Source organism: Rhinatrema bivittatum, chromosome 2 (genome assembly GCF_901001135.1).
Source record: "Rhinatrema bivittatum chromosome 2, aRhiBiv1.1, whole genome shotgun sequence".
In the NCBI taxonomy this organism is placed as follows: Eukaryota; Metazoa; Chordata; class Amphibia; order Gymnophiona; family Rhinatrematidae; genus Rhinatrema; species Rhinatrema bivittatum.
The window spans coordinates 807,177,497-807,198,692 of NC_042616.1; the positions used below are offsets into that span (position 1 = coordinate 807,177,497).

General features: G+C 45.9%; 1 protein-coding gene across 1 annotated transcript in view; it reads right to left on the minus strand.

Annotated features, from left to right (window-relative positions):
• ZC3H3 (zinc finger CCCH-type containing 3) overlaps nt 1-21,196 on the minus strand; it is a 777,623-nt gene that overhangs the window by 110,363 nt on the left and 646,064 nt on the right. The window lies entirely within an intron of this gene.

Here is a 21,196-nt window from a genome sequence, read left to right on the forward strand (position 1 = left end):
CTTCAGGCCACCTAGTCTCACTTTGTTTTGCCTTGTGGCCTGCTTAGGCCTTCTTGTCTGTTTCTCCCTTGTCTTATTTTATATGTACTTTGCTTTGTGTTAGTTTCCTGTTTGCCTGCATTGTACATTCTTGCCCTGTTCTTGTGGTCCTGTCCAATCCTAGTCTTGTCCTGTTCTGTCTGATCCTCCCTGTGGGCCTCCTGTTCTAGCCTCTATATCTAGTCCCAGCTCTTTCTCCCGCTTCTGCCTGCCTTCAGTACCCGCTTGAGCTTCTGGTTCCAGCCTCTGCCTCCACTTCCAACTTTGTCTCCGGTTCCTGTCTCATTGCCTGTGACTGCCTTGTCTTCAGTATCTGTCCTGCTTCTAGACTCAGCTTGTCTCCAGTTCCAGGTCAAGTCCTACCAGCCACCAGAACCTGTGGGCTCAACCCAAGGAGGAGGTGGCTGGTCAGGCAGAAGACCCTGTCTGACTTTATCCAAGAGTCTGACCCTGCTCCTGCTGGGGAAATCCCCCATCCAGCTGGGTTCCCCATTCCGTGACAGAAAAGCACGATGTAGTAGTCCTTTCAGGTGGGGATTCCCTGGCTACAGGGTGCCCCTAATAAAAAAAAAAATAGAAAAATTCAACATAAAAAAACTATGCCAATGAGCAGTAGTAGTTTTGGTGCCAATGAGCCAATTTTGTTATTTTCTCTATTTTTTTTTTTTTTAAGGAGTAGCCTGAAAATAACAACACAGACTCCGCAGGACAGATTGATCAAACCTATTGCTGTGCTGGAAGACTTTATCTAAACTGTAAAGGGATGGGAATGCATGGACTGAGTTCTATGTTGCAGCCTTGCAAAAAACTTCAAGAGAGGCTGATCTTGGGTGGGCCATCAATGCCTCCATATCTCTAACACTAAGAGCCTTGACATGCCCCTGCTTGAGCATAACTAAAAAATGCAATCTGCTATCCAATTAGAAAGGGTGCATTTGGCCCTGGCAATTCCAGCTTTAATGGGGTCAAAGGAAACAAAAAGCTGAGTGGACTTTCTAAGGGCTTCAGTCTGCTCCAGACAGAAGGCTAAGGCTGTTTTGCAATCCAGATTGTGCAAGGATTATTTACCTTTTTGTGTGTATGGCCTGAGGAAAAATGTTGGAAGGACAAGGTGGAAGTCTTATAGGAACTTAAGCTGCATGTGCAGACACCCGATTATGAAAAAACACTTGGAATAAGGCGGAGAAGTCATTAGGGCCTGGAGCTCAATGACTCTGCATGCTGAAGTGACAGCCACCAAAAATACGACCTTCCAGGTCAGACAACTCAGTTCATAGGAGTCTAATGACTCAAAGGGAGCTTTCAGCAGCTGGGTGAGTATCATGTTGAGGTCCCAAGATACAGTGGGAGGTTTCAACTGAAGCAAGCCCTGCATGAATCTAAAAAATAATGACAAGCACCAATTGCACTAAGATACTATTACTACTTATCACTTCTATAGTGCTATTCGACGTACGCAGAGCTATACAGAAACACATATGAAACAGTCCCTACTCAGTAGCGCTTAAAATCTAATTAAGACAAACATACAGGGAAAAAAGATTTGGGGAATTTCATTTATTAAGAAAATGGTTAAAATCAATAAGGCCTTAAGCTGGATAATCAGGGGTGAAGATTTAAAAGGAGCCTCAAAACGCTGGGCCTGATGGGCAGAGTTCATGAGGAGGGATAGTGTGAAGGTCCTTGTAGGTGAGTAAGAGGAGGCTCAGAGAATACCTGTTACAGGAAAGCAATCTCTCACTGAGAGGAACCCTAATGAAGTTAGTCTCCAGGCCAGAGACAGAAAGCTGCAGAAGACATTTAAGCAGTTACCATGTAGAGCAAGAGAAAAGGTCCAGAACGCAAACCTCCTCCATTTGAAACCATATGATTTCCTTGTGAAGTGCTTTTTAGAGGCCAGGACAATCCAAAGAGAATTTAATGTTACCCTGTCAGCAACCAGACTGTGAGAGCTAGGGAACACAATGTTCTCTGGTTCTGAGTGAGGAGAATCGAGGAATTCTCCAACCTGATTTGCTTCCTGATGGATAACTCCTGGAGGAGGGAAAACCACATTTTCCTTGGCTAAAAGGGGACTAGGAGCATCATGGTCCCCTGGTCCCTTCTGAATTTTAGCAAGGTTTTTGCCACTAAAGGAGTTGGATGATAAGGGGGTAAAAAAGACCCTCTCCCAAATCTAGGTAGGAAGAAGGCATCTGAGGCTAGTTTGCTTTGAGTCCCTTTTCTGGGGCAGTAGTTTTGGACTTTTCTGTTTAGAGGAGATGCAAACAATTGGTTTGCTACTCCCCTGTCCAAGGACCGTTTGTGAGATTCCAGGATCTGACTCAATCTGCCTGCCAGAATGTTCTACTTGCTTGCCAGTTACACGACCCTTAGGACCATCTCTTGAAAGATAGCGGAGATCCACATCTCAACAGCTTCCTGATACAGAAGGTACAATCCTATGCTTCCCTGCTTATTCATGTAGAACATTGCAAACTGATTGTCTGTCTAAATGACGACAATCTCTGAAAGCCTTTAGAGTGTACCACATCACGCTTAGATCTAGGAAATTTCTCTGATGAAACCTTTCCTGACCAGAGCAAAGAACCTGGGTGTGGAGCCCCTCTACAATGCCCCAGCAACCTCCAGCTCAGACTAGACGCAGCCATGGTTAGGACAATTTGAGCTAGATGAATTTGGAAGGAGATTATTTTTGCCATCTTTTAATGAATTAGCCACCAGGTCAAAGATTTCTTAAGTTGCTAGATGATTTGGATGCTGTCTCTAAGATCCTGAGTAGCCCGAGTTCACTGTGATCATAAGGTCCATTGGGCTTTAACACATTACATATTCTTTGAGATCTGAAATATCTTCTTGAGAAATTTGGCTTTCTTTCAGTAGTCCAAGTATCAATTTTACCACTGTTTGACTACTGCAATGCCATTTACCTTGATCATCCTGCTGTTACTTTAAAGCCATTAAAGCTATTGTTGAACTCGACAGTAAAATTAATATCAGGGACAAATCGCAGAGAACATATTTCACCAGTTCTCATAGATCTAAGTTGGCTTTCACTTTTGCACTGAATTCAATACAAGGTTGGCATGATATTGTTCAGGTTAATCAATTCCAACCCTTTCCCTTGATCTAACACTTTGCTACAAATTTATCATACTATATGCAATTTAAGTTCCTTACAGAGAGATTTGCTGGACTTTCCGTTTGCAAGACTGGTGCTTCTCTTGCAGAAACAAGAGACTATGCCTTTTTTGTGGCAGCTCCTACTCTATGGAACTCATTTCCGGAGGTAATGTGCATGTCTATTTACTTATTTATTTATTAGATTTATATTCCGCTTTTCAGCATTTCAAAGCGGAATACATTCAGATACTGGGTGAAGACATTTAAAGTTTTGTTAAAATCATTTCTTTTGCTGGTTGAGAGGAGCAAGATGGCAGCATGACTGAACGCACAGGTTACTGCAGAGCGTTGCTGCTTTTCTTCTGGTTACCTTGTTTGAATGATGCCTTCTAAATGCAAGAGACAGATTCAAGTTTTCCCTCCTGACTCAGCTCTACCCCTGGGCAGCAGCAGATCATCTTTCTTGTGCTTCGGATGGCTACTGATTTGTGGAAGTCCCCGCTGTGATTGGCAAGGGAGCACTTTCATTGCCTGGGGAAGTGGTCTCCCTCTGGCTCAAAGGCGTGACTCCTCGAGTGCCCTGGTTGATGATCTCATTATGGGGTCTGAGGTGGAGGGGGTCAGCGTGGTCTCAGCATCTTTGCTTAGATCACCGGCAAATATTTGGAGACCCACTGGAAGTTTTTCCTTGGACTATGGAAACTCTATTTGGGGATTCCAAAAAATAGGATGTGAGCATTACAGATCTTACAAAATTTAGCGGCCAGGATAGTTTTGAATGCTCCACGGTGAGAACATGCAACTCCATTGCTGCATCAGCTCCACTCGTTACCTGTTTCAAAAGACAGTGAAAGTTGCCTTATTTAGAGAAGCATTTTTGTAAGATTGAGTTTTTGGTAATTTTTAATGTTTGACGATTGTGATGTATTTGTTTTATGCTACTTATTGTTTTATGTCCACTCTTGTAATCCGCCTAGCATGACATAGTCACTATAGGCGCAACAGAAGTACTTTAAATAAATAAATAACTTGATACGACTCATTTTATTACCAGTTTTTGTTTAGGGCTGTCCTATTACATCTACGCAGACAATATGCAACTATCATGCTTAGATAATGTTAGAATCTGGCTAGCAGAAAAAGGACTATCGTTAAACATATCCTAGACCAAATTGTTATGGGTCTGATGTAAAAAGTTTTAGAACATTTTTCAACATACATTTGCTTCAGGAATCTTTTAAGTTTATAATGTCATGTTTTATTGTTGTATTTACTTATCTTTGTATGCTTGTAACCTGCCCTGAACAATTGTATTGGAGGAGGTGGAATATAAATTTTATAAATAAATACATGTTTTTGAATTAAGTGTGTTATATCCTGTACATCATTAAGTGCCCCTGAGTTTAAGTGATTGATACATTTTCATAAAGATAAAGATAAAAGATGCACAAGAACTGTTGATGCCATATGGCCCAACATTTTCCATTCTGATTCTGTTTTATTTCTTCCACTGTGGATATCAATGTGATGATCCTTTCCTGAGCTCCTACAAATTCCAATTGAGATGATTTGGGATAATTTATGACAAACCCTAGCAACTCCTGTACCAGGTTAATTTTGCCCACTGATTATTTGGCAACTCCTTGAGCTATGCCCTTGACCAACCAATCATATGTAAATGTGCAGCCACCACTGCAACTTGCTTTGTATATTGTATACTGCTGACACTAGTGTCGGACAGCAGCACACAATACTGCAGGTGGGGTTTTCCTCGTACAAATCTGAGATATTTCCTGTGACCTGGAAATACCTCTACGTGGGTATAAGTATCCTTTAAATCGAGAGAGCATAACCAATCCCCTTTTTCTATGAAGGTAGAACATAGGAGATTGCCATGCTGGGTCAGACCAAGGGTCCATCAAGCCCAGCATCCTGTTTCCAACAGAGGCCAAACCAGGCCACAAGAACCTGGCAATTACCCAAACACCAGGAGAATCATTTTGAACTTTTATTTTACCAGGAATCTGTTCAAAGCCCTTAAGTCTATGATAGGACGGAGTCTCTCCGTTTCCCCACCCTCTTTCCCCTGATGGAACAAATGGTTTTACGGAAAATCTCAGCCATTCCTTGACAGGAAGGTCCTCTGGCACCAGCACTGGGATTCTGGTTATGCTCTCCTGGATGCAGTCATAACCCCATTCCAGGCTTTTGGATGGGATACTGGCTGTGGCTTTTGGGCACTCTGCTGCCTGGATTGAGAGTGCAGTTAGTATAGTTGTGTTTAAAAAAGGATTGGATAAGTTCTTGGAAGAGAAGTCCATTACCTGCTATTAAGTTGACATAGAAAATTGCCACTGCTATTACTAGCAACAGTAACGTGGAATAGACTTAGTTTTTGGGTACTTGCCAGGTTCTTATGGTCTGGATTGGCCACTGTTGGAAACAGGATGCTGGGCTTGATGGACCCTTGGTCTGACCCAGTATGGCATGTTCTTATGTTCTTAGAGTGAGGTCCCTGCTGTTGAATGGGACGAGGGGACAGAGAAGAGCATCTCCTTGGGGGATAGAAAGATCTCCTTGGCGCCCAATTCAAATACTTTCTATATATGGAGTGTGGTTCTGGAGTAGCAGTGGTAGCATGGTGGTCTTTAATTGGAGTCACTAATTTCTTTACTTTAGCTCCAAAGAAATGTTCTTCACTGAAAGGCATGCCTGCAAGTCTTTCCTGGATATTTTGTCTCAGGTCTGAAGCACACAGCCATGCAATCCTGTGAGTGCCAATACCTACCGCAGAGATCCTCGGTGCTGTTTTAAAAACATCATAGGTCAATTGGACCATATGTTTTTCACACTCCATATGCTTGTCCATCAGTTACTCCAGGATGTCAGGAGTCTCCTGAAGGAGATGCTCTGACACATCCTTCATCTTTTTCTGTACGTTTTGCATATAATGAATGCCCCATAAAGAGCTGGTAGGATGCTATGCAATTATCGAGCATAGCTCTCTGATAAACCTTTCTCCCAATAAGGTCAAGGGTACAGGAATCCTTCCCCAGGGGCACCAAGGAGTGGGTTCTAGAATTCTTGGCTTTTTTAGATTTATCTTCAACTGAACAGTGAGGCAATTGCTGATTCTGGAATCCCAGCGCCTTCTGAACATGATATATTGCATCTGCCTTCTCATTTCCTGCAGGCACAGAGAATTATCATCTGTGGCTCCTACAGAATAGCATGGATGGGCACTGCCTTCATTTCCTTTGGAGAGGGGGTCCAAGAACTGGAGGATGTCAGGCACTTTTGCTCTGGACTCTTCCTCCTACTGTAATGCAAAGGGAAAGGTCTTCACCATTCTTTTAACAAAATCCACGAAGGAATTTTCCTGTGGAGGAGAGGGGTCTGCAGACAGACCTGTTGACTGCTGATTAGAGCAGTCCTCAAATCTATCGGCATAGCCCCAGGAGTACTCAGACACTTGTGTCCAGAATCATGGGTTGGCAGCTTCATCTAGCTAGACGACAAGGCCTCAGTGAGGCTATTCCTCATCTGCTGGCATCTAGATCTCAAGTTCTGTGCCTCAGGGAAGCTTCCTCCTTCCCCGATGCAGTGGAAATTGACACAGGTGTGATGATTCTCATTGTCAATGCTTCTCCCTCTCCAGAAACTGACATTGGAGCTCTTCTGTCTCAGCAGTGGCTGGAGATCTGTCTGTAAAGCAACTTAGGATGTTAATGAACCAGCACTTGCAGTTCTGTAATCCAATGGTGTCTGGATCTTCTTTTTCAACTCTTCCTCAAAAAATGCTGATACCAGTACAGCATGGGAAGCAGGCATGATCACATCTTCTTGGGTTAACTGAGGAAGATCAGCTGCTGGCACCCAGGCCCCTTGGAGTTTGTTGCTATTCATGGAGCCAATGTGAGGGTGAATTTCCCTCATAATGGAAACACTTTGGAGGATTCAGGGCCTCAGCCAGAATCTTCCTGTTCATGGCACTGTGCACCAATGGCAACCAATGATGATGCTTCTTAGCACTGCCTGATGCCCACTGACACGGTCAGGCAGGCTGGATACGAGTATTCCGCCAGCAGGAGCGGTACAGAAATCTATACCAAAAACCAGGGGTTTGTGTGTTTTGTATTAAATAGCTAGTTAGAAGGCAGGCAAAAACCAGGAGTTTGTGTGTCTGTCTATGTGCCTATAACTAAAGAATCACCTGAGCTACAACATTCCAATTTATCCCTGTCAACTGAAAGGCAGAATGTTAATACAAACAAAAAACACACTTTGAAATGTTTGATTGCTAATTCTAGAAGTCTAAGAAGTAAGATAGGAGAGTTAAAGTGTATAGCAGTGAATGTTGACAGACTTAATTGTCATCTCAGAGATGGAAAGAGGATAACTAATGGGATAGTGCTATACCAGGGTACAAATTATATCGCAATGACAGAGAGGAGCATTTTGGTGGTGGGGTGGTGTTTTTATGTCTGGGATGGCATAAGTTTAACAGCATAAAGATACTGCCAGAGTCTAAATGCACAATTGAATCTTTAATGGTAGAAATCCCTTGTGTGCTGGGGAAGAGTAAAGCAATAGAAGTAGATTACCGTCCACTTGGCCAAATGATGAGACGGATGATGAAATGATAAGAGAATTAGGGAAGCTAACCAAATTGGTAGTGCAGTAATAATGGGAGATTTTAATTATCCCAATATTGACTAGGTAAGTGTAACATCAGGACATGCTAGAGAGATAAAGTTCTTAGATGGAATAAATGACAGTTTTATGGAGCAATTGGTTCAGGAACTGACAAGAGAGGGAGCAATTTTAGATCTAATTCTTAGTGGAGCACAGGATTTGGTGAGAGAGGAAACGGTGGTGGGGCCCCTTGGCAATAGTGATCATAATATGATCAAATTTTAAGTAATGACTGGAAGGGGAACAGTAAGTAAATCCATGGCTCTAGCACTAAACATTCAAAAGGGAAACTTTGATACAATGAGAAAAATAGTTAAAACAAAAAAAAAAAAAATTTGAAATGTGCAGATCCAAAGGAGTATGCAACAGGCATGGAAATTGTTAAAAAAAAAAAAAAAGACCATCTTAGAAACGCAGTCCAGATGTATTCCATGCATTAAGGAAGGCCAAATGATTGCCACCATGGTTAAAAAGTGAGGTGAAAGAGGCTATTTTAGCCAAAAGATCTTCATTGAAAAATTGGAAGGAGGATCCATCAGAAGAAAATAGGATAAGGCATAAGCAATGGCAAGTTAAATGTAAGACATTGATAAGACAGGCTAAGAGTTTGAAAAGAACATAAGAAATTGCCATGCTGGGTCAGACCAAGGGTCCATCAAGCCCAGCATCCTGTTTCCAACAGAGGCCAAACCAGTCCACAAGAACCTGGCAATTAACCAAACACTAAGAAGATCCCATGCTACTGATGCAATTAGTAGCAGTGGCTATTTCCTAAGTAAACTTGATTAATAGCCGTTAATGGACTTCTCCTCCAAGAACTTATCCAATTCTTTTTTAAACACAGCTACACTAACTGCACTAACCACATCCCCTGGCAACAAATTCCAGAGCTTTATTGTGCGTTGAGTGAAAAGAAATTTCTCCGATTAGTCTTAAATGTGTTACTTGCTAACTTCATGGAATGCCCCCTAGTCCTTCTATTATTTGAAAGTGTAAATAACCGAGTCACATCTACTCGTTCAAGACCTCTCATTATCTTAAAGACCTCTATCATATCACACCTCAGCCATCTCTTCTCCAAGCTGAACAGCCCTAATCTCTTCAGCCTTTCCTCATAGGGGAGCTGTTCCATCCCCTTTATCATTTTGGAACATACGTGCAGCCGCAGAGAGCAAAGCTCTAATCTCTGCTTTGACAAGCTCCGCCTCCCGGACCTGATTGACAGATCCCATGACAGCAAGGCTAATTCAGCCCTGCTATCGACGGGAAAAGAATAAAACCATAAAACATTTAGATAGACATGGTTTAATGGGATACAGCGAGCATGGATTAAGCAAGGGAAGAATTGCTTCACAAATCTTCTACATTTTTTTTGAAGGGGTGAATAAACATGTGGGCAAAGGTGAACCGGTAGATGTAGTGTATTTGGATTTTCAGAGGAAGTTTGACAAAGTTCCTCATGAGAGGCTTCTAAGAAACCTAAAAAGTCATAGAATAGGAGGTGATGTTCTTTTATAGATTACAAACTGGTTAAAAGACAGGAAACAGTGAGTAGGATTAAATGGTCTGTTTTCATAGTGAAAAAAAGGTAAACAGTGGAGTGCCCCAGGGATCTGTACTTGGACGGTACTTTTTAATATATTTATAAACGATCTGGAAAGCGGTATGACGAGTGAGGTGATCCAATTTGCAGATTTATTTATTTATTTATTTTTAATTTTTATATACCGGAATTCCTGTATGCAATACAAATCATTCCGGTTTACAAGTAACGAAAAGGTTGCCCTGGTCTGGGAGGTTAGACCGGGGTTTTGTACATAGAACATTAAACATTGAACAATAACAATCAACCATTAAACATTATTACAAGGAACATTGAAGGTAAAAATAACATTTAGCAAATGGCAATTAACATTATTAGTGTTTTGGAATAGAATGTGTGTGTACAACTTTTTACAAGGAACTTTAGTAGTGAAGATAATCTGCAAATGTACTGTTATATAGTATGTAAATAATGACTGTTAAATAAACTGTTTAATAAATAAATAAATAAATAAATAAATAATAAATAAACTGTTAAATAAACAGTAAATAATGACTGTTAAATAAACATAACGAATAAGCAAGTACATATATGTAATTAAGTGCAAGGTGTTAATGTCAACCTGCAATGGTTGGAACTGAGAGTCATGCTGAGGTGCCTATTTACCCTCTGGGAATTGAAAGGCTTGACTGAAGAGCCAGGTTTTTAACCGTTTTTTTGAACTCTGGTAGACTAGGTTCGAGTCGTAGGACTGGTGGGAGCGCATTCCATTGGTGTGGTCCAGCAGTTGAGAGTGCTCTTTTTCTTAGAGTTGATTTGGTTGGAGCTGCGACTAATGTGCCTTTGTAGGCGCTTCTGATGGGTCTGGAGGGTAAGTGTAGACGTAGTTGAGTTTGTAGAGATACAGGTGCGATGTTATGAATTGCTTTATGAATAATAGTTAAGGTTTTATATAGGATTCTCTGCTTGATGGGTAGCCAGTGGAGGTTGCTCAAGATGGGGGTAATATGGTCTCTTCTATTAGTGTTAGTTAGGATTCTGGCTGCGGTGTTTTGTACCATCTGTAGAGGTTTGATGCTGTTGGCGGGGAGTCCAAGTAAGATTGAGTTGCAGTAATCAAGTTTCGAAAAAATAATGGATTGGAGAACGAGGCGAAAGTCATTGAAGTGAAGGAGTGGCTTTAGTTTCTTTAGGACCTGTAGTTTAAAGAAGCAATCCCTGGTGGTTGTGTTTATGAATTTTTTTAGGTTAAGTTGGTTGTCGAGCCATGCTCCTAGATTCCTTACGTCTGCAGAGAGCTCCATGTTTAAAGGTGTGGGTTGTGCGAGGCTAATTGGGTGGGTGTTCGGGTTGTGTGAAATCAGTAGCAGCTCTGTTTTGCTTGAGTTTAGAATCAGGTTCAGGCTGGAGAGTAGTTGTTTAATTGGTTGGAGACAATTATCCCAGTAGGCGAAGGCTTTTTGAATTGATTCTGTGATGGGGATGAGGATCTGGATGTCGTCTGCATAGAGGTAATGCGTGAGCTTGAGTTGTGATAACAGATGGCAGAGGGGGAGGAGGTAAATGTTAAACAGGGTGGGAGAGAGCGATGAGCCTTGTGGTACGCCTTGATCTGATAGGATGGGGTCAGATTCTTTGTTGTTTATGCAGAGTAGTTAAATCACAAGCAGAATATGATAAATTGCAGGAAGACCTTGCTAGACTGGAAGATTGGGTTTCCAAATGGCAAATTAAATTTAATGTGGACAAGTGCAAGGTGATGCATACAGGGAAAGATAACCCTTGCAATAGTTACAAGATATTAGGTTCCATCTTAGGTGCTACCACCCAGGAAAAAGATCTAGGCATCATAGTGGGTAATACATTGAAATCATTAGCTCAGTGTGCTGCGGCAGTCAAAAAAGCAAACAGAATGTTGGGAATTATTGGGAAGGGAATGGTGAATAAAATGGAAAATGTCATAATGCCTCTATATCGCTCCATGGTGAGACCGCACCTTGAATACTGTGTACAATTCTGGTCGCCACATCTCAAAAAAGATATAATTGCGATGGAGAAGGTAAATGATAAGGGGCATGGGACGCTTCCCCTATGAGGAAAGGCTAAAGAGGTTAGGGCTGTTCAGTTTGGAGAAGAGACGACAGAGGGGATATCATAGAGGTCTACAAAATCAGGAAAGTCTTGAACAGGTAAATGTAAATCAGTTATTTACTCTCTCAGATAATAGGAGGACTAGGGGGCACTCCATGAAGTTAGCAAGTAACTCACTTAAAACAAATCATAGAAAATTCTTTTTCATTCAACACATAATTAAGTTCCAGAATTCATTGCCAGAGGATATGGTTACAGCAGTTAGCGTAACTGGGTTTTAAAAAAGGTTTGGATAAGTTCCTTGAGGAGAAGTCCATAAACTGCTATTAATCAATAAGCAACAGTAGCTTGGGATCTTCTTAGTGTTTGGGTACTTGCCAGGTTCTTATGGCCTGGATTGGCCACTGGTGGACACAGGATCCTGGCCTTGATGGACCCTTGGTCTGACCCAGTATGGCATGTTCTTATATTTATCTCCCTGGTCTTTATAAGTGCTCAGTGTTGAGGTAGAGCAATGCTTCCTTGATGTCAAAGCCAGTGCAGCTCTTGGGCCCTTCAATGCTGATATCGATGCCTTTAATGTCTACAGGTGGAACTTCGACTACCCAAAGTGTTTAGTTCCAGGCAGGAATCACACAGTTCTTTAGGAGTCATCTTTCTGCATGTGGAGCACTCATTAACACTGTGTTGTCCCCCGGGTGGAGTAACCATCTGTCATGAGGTTCTGTGATAGACATGATACATCCACACTGAGGGCACTTATTGAAACCGCAGGCCTTCTCCTGCTTCTCAGGCATCGGTCGAAAGATTAAACAAGGTGAAATCTAAAGACTTGATTTTACAAAAGACGTGACTAATACTGTTGAAAGCTCTGATACCAATGCACCCAGCAGATGATGAAAAAGAAAGAAAACAAACTTGAATGAGAAAAACCTATCTAGATCCAAGATGGCGGAGAGGTAAGACGTATGTGAGCGTCTCTCTCTAACTTTCCTTACCGTTGATTGATGCCGCATTCGGGCCGCAAGAAGAGAGCGAGGGAGAGGCCAGCTCTAGAGCCCCCCTCGACTCATGCGGTCCTGGGTCCTATGGACGCTCACATCCGTCGGGGAGTTGAAACTCCTGGCAGGAGCTCGCTGGCTGAATCTCGGAGGGAAGAGGTGTCCGAGAGCAGCCCTGAGCAGTTTTTGATATTCTCGCCGGAGGATAGACGCCCACCCGAGAACCCTGCTGTGAGATATGCCGAGCAGCGTCGAGAGGAACCAGAGGTACAGAGTGTTGTTACCCCAGGGGAATCCTCTTTAGAGCCCACGCTGCCGGAGGTTAGTCTCCCCACACGATTACATCCGGGTTCTGGGACGGGAGTAACGCCTGAAGTGGAGCTGCAACAAGCAGAGAGAGAAGAGACGCCGGAGCGACTTTTACAAGAAGAAAGAGCAGCAGGAATATCTGCAAACAGTGGGGAAGCTACCGAAAATGTGGCCCAAGTATGTCAGCTGGTAAGACCACAAGACTTTACTTTGCAAACGATTTGGGAAGCGATAAAAGAAACTAATAACAATATTCAACGACAGATTCTCTCAACTGTAAAAGCAGTGGAAAAGTTAGAAACAAGAATGTTGACTGTTGAAAAAGACCTGGGGGAAAATAAGAAAAAGACACATGCAATGGAAGTAAAAACGGACAGTTTAAATAATCTTCAATGTAATCTAATAAAAGAAAATCAGATACTACAACAGAAAGTGGAAAATCTGGACATTCAGATGCGTGCCAGACATCTGAGATGCATTAATTTTCCCAAAATATCATATATGCCTGCTAAAGATCTCTGGAGGAAGTATATGATAGAGAATCTAAAAATTACTGAAGAGACTCTTCCAATAATATCTAAGGTCTTTTATATACCACCAAAGAGAATTATTGAAAGTAATCTGGATAATTTTCAGATTTTAGCCCCTAGGGAAACAACACCAACTATGAATATTTCTGAGCTGCTAGAACAGTTGGAAGAAAATGTAGCAGTTCCATCTACATTGATTGTGGTTTTCCTGCTTCAATCAGATAGAGAATGGGTTTTCAAAAAGTATTTTTCCCACCGTAATGAAAATTTCTTGGGCATTAAAGTTCAGATATTTCCTGACCTAGCGAGGACGACGCAGAAGCGCCGTCAGCAATTTCTTTTGTTAAAATCACAAGTGTTAGAATTGGGAGGGATGTTTTTGTTAAAGTTTCCATGCAAGTGCTTGGTTAAATTTCAAGGAAATTCCTTTATGTTCTTTCAACCCTCTCAACTAACATCTTTTATTTCTAGTAAACAGAGCCCTGTAGCGTCCTCCTCTCCTGTGACTTGACGCAAACTTCTAGAGGCGAATTAAAAGGTCTATGAATAAAAATTGTAACTTCCCCTATGCTAGAATTAGTGTTTTATTATAATTTCTTTAGGTTGTGAGATTCTTGGATCCAATTTGTGGGCTAAAATACACTTCACTTCATTGATTTGAAGGAAGAAAATATGAGTTATTAAATGCTAGATAAATATTTCTGTAATTAAGAAGTTGATTCAATTGTTGGATTATCAAACTATGTGAAGTGTAAATGTTTCATTTCAAGTATTCTTGAATTAAACTTGTAAAATTGATAAATAAATAAAAAAAAAACAAAAACCTATCTAATGAACCTAATGTGAACGGAAGAAGGTGAACCTAGAGGCCCCGCTGACAAAAAAACAAGCCCCTCTCTGTGACTGTTAAGTACCACAAAAACTAGAACTGAGCGGGCCCCATGTGACATCTGTGATGCAGGACAGCATGCACATACCCCATGGAGCATGTCAAAGCGTCTACAAATACCCCGTGCATCCTGATACTTTGGACATGTACCACTCAGTATCAGCAGTGTTTCCTCACATGACCTCTCCCCACAACATGCACCTCAGCACCATGAATATATTCCACTCAATAGCAGGAACACGATCGGCCCCGAGAGCAGTATTACCTCATACGGACTCCCCTCACCTCAGGCACCCCAAAACCTTGGACATGTTTCACTCAGTATCAGTAATGTGATCCTTCTCTGTTCATGACGTCTCCCCACTCTACACAGACGGGATTTTCCTAATCAGCTGATAAAAGTGAAAGCCTGACAGTCTATATGCCATTCAGATGAAAAAATGCTAGTACTCTCAAAAACCCCAGCATGGAGCAACTCAGCTCCTCCATTGGCCAAACTGCCAGTTTTCAGATGCTGTTTTAGGAGAATTATCACTTATTTTATTGAATATCTCCTTCAGCGGATGCTCAGTTTCTAGAACAGAACAGTATTCCATTCCTCTGGTAGAGTGAGAATACGATACTGCCATGATATACTCTATATGCATAGTTCTAGCAGTCAGCAAAGAATCTTTTATAACCAAAAATAGGCCAGTATAAAATACTGCTACCTCTCTAGTCCAGGCATTGTCCCTAGCATAAGCACTGGTACCTCCTGGTCCCGAGTATTGTCCAGAGCGTAAACACTGCTACCTCCTGAGTCTGGGCACTCTCCCTCCCAGTCCCGAGTATTGTCCAGAGCGTAAACACTGCTACCTCCTGAGTCTGGGCACTGTCCCTCCCGGTCTCGAGTATTGTCCAGAGCGTAAACACTGCTACCTCCTGAGTCTGGGCACTGTCCCTCCCGGTCTCGAGTATTGTCCAGAGCGTAAACACTGCTACCTCCTGGGTCGGGGCATTGTCTCTCCTGGTCCCGAGTATTGTCCAGAGCGTAAACACTGCTACCTCCTGAGTCTGGGCACTGTCTCTCCCGGTCCAGAGTATTGCCCAGAGCGTAAACACTGCTACCTCCTGAGTCTGGGCACTGTCCCTCCTGGTCTCAAGTATTATCCCTGGTATAAACACTGCTACCTCCTGAGTCTGGGCACTGTCCCTCCCGATCCCGAGTATTGTCCAGAGCGTAAACACTGCTACCTCCTGAGTCTGGGCACTGTCCCTCCTGATCCCAAGTATTGTCCAGAGCGTAAACACTGCTACCTCCTGAGTCTGGGCACTGTCCCTCCTGGTCTCGAGTATTATCCCTGGTATAAACGCTGCTGTCTCCTGAGTCTGGGCACTGTCCCTCCTGGTTTCGAGTATTATCCCTGGTATAAACGCTGCTGTCTCCTGAGTCTGGGCACTGTCCCTCCTGGTCTTGAGTATTGTCCAAAGCGTAAACACTGCTACCTCCTGAGTCTGGGCATTGTATCTCCCGATCCAGAGTATTGCCCAGAGCGTAAACACTGCTACCTCCTGAGTCTGGGCATTGTCCCTCCTGGTCTCGAGTATTGTCCAGAGCGTAAACACTGCTACCTCCTGAGTCTGGGCACTGCCCCTCCCGGTCCCAAGTATTGTCCAGAGCGTAAACACTGCTACCTCCTGAGTCTGGGCACTGTCCCTCCTGGTCTCGAGTATTGTCCAGAGTGTGAACACTGCTACTTCCTGAGTCTGGGCATTGTATCTCCCGATCCAGAGTATTGTCCAGAGCGTAAACACTGCTACCTCCTGAGTCTGGGCACTGTCCCTCCCGATCCCGAGTATTGTCCCTGGTATAAACGCTGCTGTCTCCTGAGTCTGGGCACTGTCCCTCCTGGTCTTGAGTATTGTCCAAAGCGTAAACACTGCTACCTCTTGAGTCTGGGCACTGCACCTCCTGGTCTCGAGTATTGTCCCTGGTATAAAGGCTGCTCTCTCCTTGATCCAAGAATTACCACCCTGGTAAGCAGCAGGTATTACCCCTGGTGTAAATCGTGCTATCTCCTGAGTCAGGGTACTGCCTGAAGGACACTAGGAATGAATCACTTACACTGCTCTCTAATCAGATGCTGGGAACTCAAACTTACAGCCATTTGCACTTTTACTTCCTCTCTTTTCAGCAAATTTTCCATTGTAATTTAAAATCCAACAGAGGTAAGAAAGGAACACAAGAGTAACTAATCTCCCTTTTAAAAAGCACAGCCTTGCTGGCTCCTGAAAAAGTGTAACAGAAAGACCCGCTGCCTGTAAATTCATTCCAAGGCAGAGCTCCAACCTTTGGTTTCTAATGACTTCTACAGGCTGCCCCAGCAGAGACCTGCAGGGAGAGGGGGCTGTGGCTTTTACATTTAGATATCTTTATTGGCATGACAATATCATCTGTGTTGCCAAAGTAATATATAGAAAGATTACAATGAAAGGATGATCAAGCTGGCCAAAGCTAAGGCTACTGCAGCTACAGCCTTCCTCCTTTTGGCTACTGGCTTATCCCTAGGATGGCAAATACCACTTTGATAAATGCATGCCCATGGGTTGCTCCATGGCGTGCGCATACTTTGAAAAGTTTAAATCATTTGTCCACTGGGTCGCCTAACAGCAGGTGGGCAATGACTTCCTCTTTGCAAGTCCAAATGCACAATAATGTGGGGCCCTCCTAAGTGATTTGCAGGCCAAAGCAAAGGAGTCTGGGATCCCTTGCAGGAGAGAAGACTCATGGACCAGCCCCAAAAATGGTATTTCTTGGAATAGAGATGGGTGCACCCAGTAAGGTGTCCAAACGTCCCACAGATATAACCACCCCCAGCCTGGTCCTGCAGGGAGAGGGGTCTGTCAGTATCAGCTCCTCCAGCCTGGTCCTGCAGGGAGAGGGGTCTGTCAGTATCAGCTCCTCCAGCCTGGTCCTGCAGGGAGAGGGGTCTGTCAGTATCAGCTCCCCCAGCCTGGTCCTGCAGGGAGAGGGGTCTGTCAGTATCAGCTCCCCCATCCTGGTCCTGCAGGGAGAGGGGTCTGTCAGTATCAGCTCTCTTAGCCTGGTTCTGCAGGGAGAGGGGTCTGTCAGTATCAGCTCTCTTAGCCTGGTCCTGCAGGGAGAGGGGTCTGTCAGTATCAGCTCCTCCAGCCTGGTCCTGCATGGAGAGGGGTCTGTCAGTATCAGCTCCTCCAGCCTGGTCCTGCAGGGAGAGGGGTCTGTCAGTATCAGCTCTCTTAGCCTGGTCCTGCAGGGAGAGGGGTCTGTCAGTATCAGCTCTCTTAGCCTGGTCCTGCAGGGAGAGGGGTCTGTCAGTATCAGCTCCCCCAGCCTGGTCCTGCAGGGAGAGGGGTCTGTGAGTATCAGCTCCCCCAGCCTGGTCCTGCAGGGAGAGGGGTCTGTCAGTATCAGCTCCCCCAGCCTGGTCCTGCAGGGAGAGGGGTCTGTCAGTATCAGCTCCTCCAGCCTGGTCCTGCAGGGAGAGGGGTCTGTCAGTATCAGCTCTCTTAGCCTGGTCCTGCAGGGAGAGGGGTCTGTGAGTATCAGCTCCCCCAGCCTGGTCCTGCAGGGAGAGGGGTCTGTCAGTATCAGCTCCCCCAGCCTGGTCCTGCAGGGAGAGGGGTCTGTGAGTATCAGCTCCCCCAGCCTGGTCCTGCAGGGAGAGGGGTCTGTCAGTATCAGCTCTTTTATCCTGGTCCTACAGGGAGAGGGGTCTGTCAGTATCAGCTCCTCCAGCCTGGTCCTGCAGGGAGAGGGGTCTGTCAGTATCAGCTCTCTTAGCCTGGTCCTGCAGGGAGAGGGGTCTGTGAGTATCAGCTCCCCCAGCCTGGTCCTGCAGGGAGAGGGGTCTGTGAGTATCAGCTCCCCCAGCCTGGTCCTGCAGGGAGAGGGGTCTGTCAGTATCAGCTCCCCCAGCCTGGTCCTGCAGGGAGAGGGGTCTGTGAGTATCAGCTCCCCCAGCCTGGTCCTGCAGGGAGAGGGGTCTGTCAGTATCAGCTCCCCCAGCCTGGTCCTGCAGGGAGAGGGGTCTGTCAGTATCAGCTTTCTTAGCCTGGTCCTGCAGGGAGAGGGGTCTGTCAGTATCAGCTTTCTTAGCCTGGTCCTGCAGGGAGAGGGGTCTGTCAGTATCAGCTCCCCCAGCCTGGTCCTGCAGGGAGAGGGGTCTGTCAGTATCAGCTCTTTTATCCTGGTCCTACAGGGAGAGGGGTCTGTCAGTATCAGCTCCTCCAGCCTGGTCCTGCAGGGAGAGGGGTCTGTCAGTATCAGCTCTCTTAGCCTGGTCCTGCAGGGAGAGGGGTCTGTGAGTATCAGCTCCCCCAGCCTGGTCCTGCAGGGAGAGGGGTCTGTGAGTATCAGCTCCCCCAGCCTGGTCCTGCAGGGAGAGGGGTCTGTCAGTATCAGCTCCCCCAGCCTGGTCCTGCAGGGAGAGGGGTCTGTGAGTATCAGCTCCCCCAGCCTGGTCCTGCAGGGAGAGGGGTCTGTCAGTATCAGCTCCCCCAGCCTGGTCCTGCAGGGAGAGGGGTCTGTCAGTATCAGCTCCCCCATCCTGGTCCTGCAGGGAGAGGGGTCTGTCAGTATCAGCTCCCCCAGCCTGGTCCTGCAGGGAGAGGGGTCTGTCAGTATCAGCTCCCCCAGCCTGGTCCTGCAGGGAGAGGGGTCTGTCAGTATCAGCTCCCCCATCCTGGTCCTGCAGGGAGAGGGGTCTGTGAGTATCAGCTCCCCCAGCCTGGTCCTGCAGGGAGAGGGGTCTGTCAGTATCAGCTCCCCCAGCCTGGTCCTGCAGGGAGAGGGGTCTGTCAGTATCAGCTCCCCCAGCCTGGTCCTGCAGGGAGAGGGGTCTGTCAGTATCAGCTCCCCCAGCCTGGTCCTGCAGGGAGAGGGGTCTGTCAGTATCAGCTCTTTTATCCTGGTCCTACAGGGAGAGGGGTCTGTCAGTATCAGCTCCCCCAGCCTGGTCCTGCAGGGAGAGGGGTCTGTCCGTATCAGCTCTCTTAGCCTGGTCCTGCAGGGAGAGGGGTCTGTCAGTATCAGCTTTCTTAGCCTGGTCCTGCAGGGAGAGGGGTCTGTCAGTATCAGCTCTCTTAGCCTGGTCCTGCAGGGAGAGGGGTCTGTCAGTATCAGCTCTCTTAGCCTGGTTCTGCAGGGAGAGGGGACTGTCATTATCAGCTCCCCCAGCCTGGTCCTGCAGGGAGAGGGGTCTGTCAGTATCAGCTCCCCCAGCCTGGTCCTGCAGGGAGAGGGGTCTGTGAGTATCAGCTCCCCCAGCCTGGTCCTGCAGGGAGAAGGGTCTGTCAGTATCAGCTTTCTTAGCCTGGTCCTGCAGGGAGAGGGGTCTGTGAGTATCAGCTTTCTTAGCCTGGTCCTGCAGGGAGAGGGGTCTGTCAGTATCAGCTTTCTTAGCCTGGTCCTGCAGGGAGAGGGGTCTGTCAGTATCAGCTCTTTTATCCTGGTCCTACAGGGAGAGGGGTCTGTCATTATCAGCTCCCCCAGCCTGGTCCTGCAGGGAGAGGGGTCTGTCAGTATCAGCTCCCCCAGCCTGGTCCTGCAGGGAGAGGGGTCTGTCAGTATCAGCTTTCTTAGCCTGGTCCTCCAGGGAGAGGGGTCTGTCAGTATCAGCTCTCTTAGCCTGGTTCTGCAGGGAGAGGAGTCTGTCAGTATCAGCTCTCTTAGCCTGGTTCTGCAGGAAGAGGGGTCTGTCAGTATCAGCTCCTCCAGCCTGGTCCTGCAGGGAGAGGGGTCTGTCAGTATCAGCTCTCTTAGCCTGGTTCTGCAGGGAGAGGGGTCTGTCAGTATCAGCTCTCTTAGCCTGGTTCTGCAGGGAGAGGAGTCTGTCAGTATCAGCTCTCTTAGCCTGGTTCTGCAGGGAGAGGGGTCTGTCAGTATCAGCTCCCCCAGCCTGGTCTGTTGATATTAGAGTTTCCAACCCAACTCCATGCCACCAAGGAATTTCAGTCCAGTCCAGTTTTGGATTTTTGGAGGGATTTCTAAAAAAATATTCTGATACATGTTTCCTCAAATTTTGTCCATCTGCATGGCTTTAAATATTTTCCCATTCTTCTTTAACCTCTATAGTAACGTCTTGAGGGTGAGGTGACAGGCTGTGGCTCTCCAAGAGCTACTTTCCAATGCAGTTCTTTATCCTGCCTCTAGGTGTCAGTATAAGAGCAGTGCGTGACCTTCAATTCCTCAGAGACAGTGAGCACCATCTAAGCAGCACCTCCAGTCCGAGAAGCCCTAACACAATCTTACAATCCAACGCAGGTCTCCTGCTTGGCAGAGCATGCCAGTAGCCATGGCCACCTAACGTCTGCCTGCGAGCTCTGGAGTCTTGCAGAGGCAGAGTCCCTTGGCATGGGAGGCAGAGAACTAGAGCCGGACTAAAATCCCATGATAACCCGAGCGGTGCGAGCAGCAGTCCAGAAGGTGAGGAGTATGTGGGAGTTTCTTCCAGCACGGGCTTGGGTTACTGAAAACCTGCTTGCCGCACGGCACATGTCAGCTGAGGTGAAGAGGAGGGGAGGGGGGTGGGGTGATGGGTCTGGAGCTGTAAGGGAGGGCGACCTCATTCCTGCTGTTACCCAATCCCTCCCACCTGTCGGGGGGTGACTAATTATACCCAGAGCGGGACCCAGGCCAACTAGCAGGTTGTACCATAAAAAGAGAGAGAGAGAGAAAAAAAAAAAAAAGGAGCTGGGCCCGCTCCAGCCAGGCTCCGTGTAATCCACCCGCAACAACTGGACACAGGAAGCCAGAAAGGAAGGAGGAATGTCCCACTCCTCCAGCGCTTCCCAGAAAGCCGATTCTGGCTCCCCATCCTCAACGCTTGCTATGGCGCAGGATCCAGTGCCACAGGGGCTCAGCTGGCTTCACTCCAGTTAGGGAATCAGGACTTGCACTTTCCTGGCTACATTTCCCTGCCTTATTTTTAACAAACTAAATCCTGCCCCCCCCTGT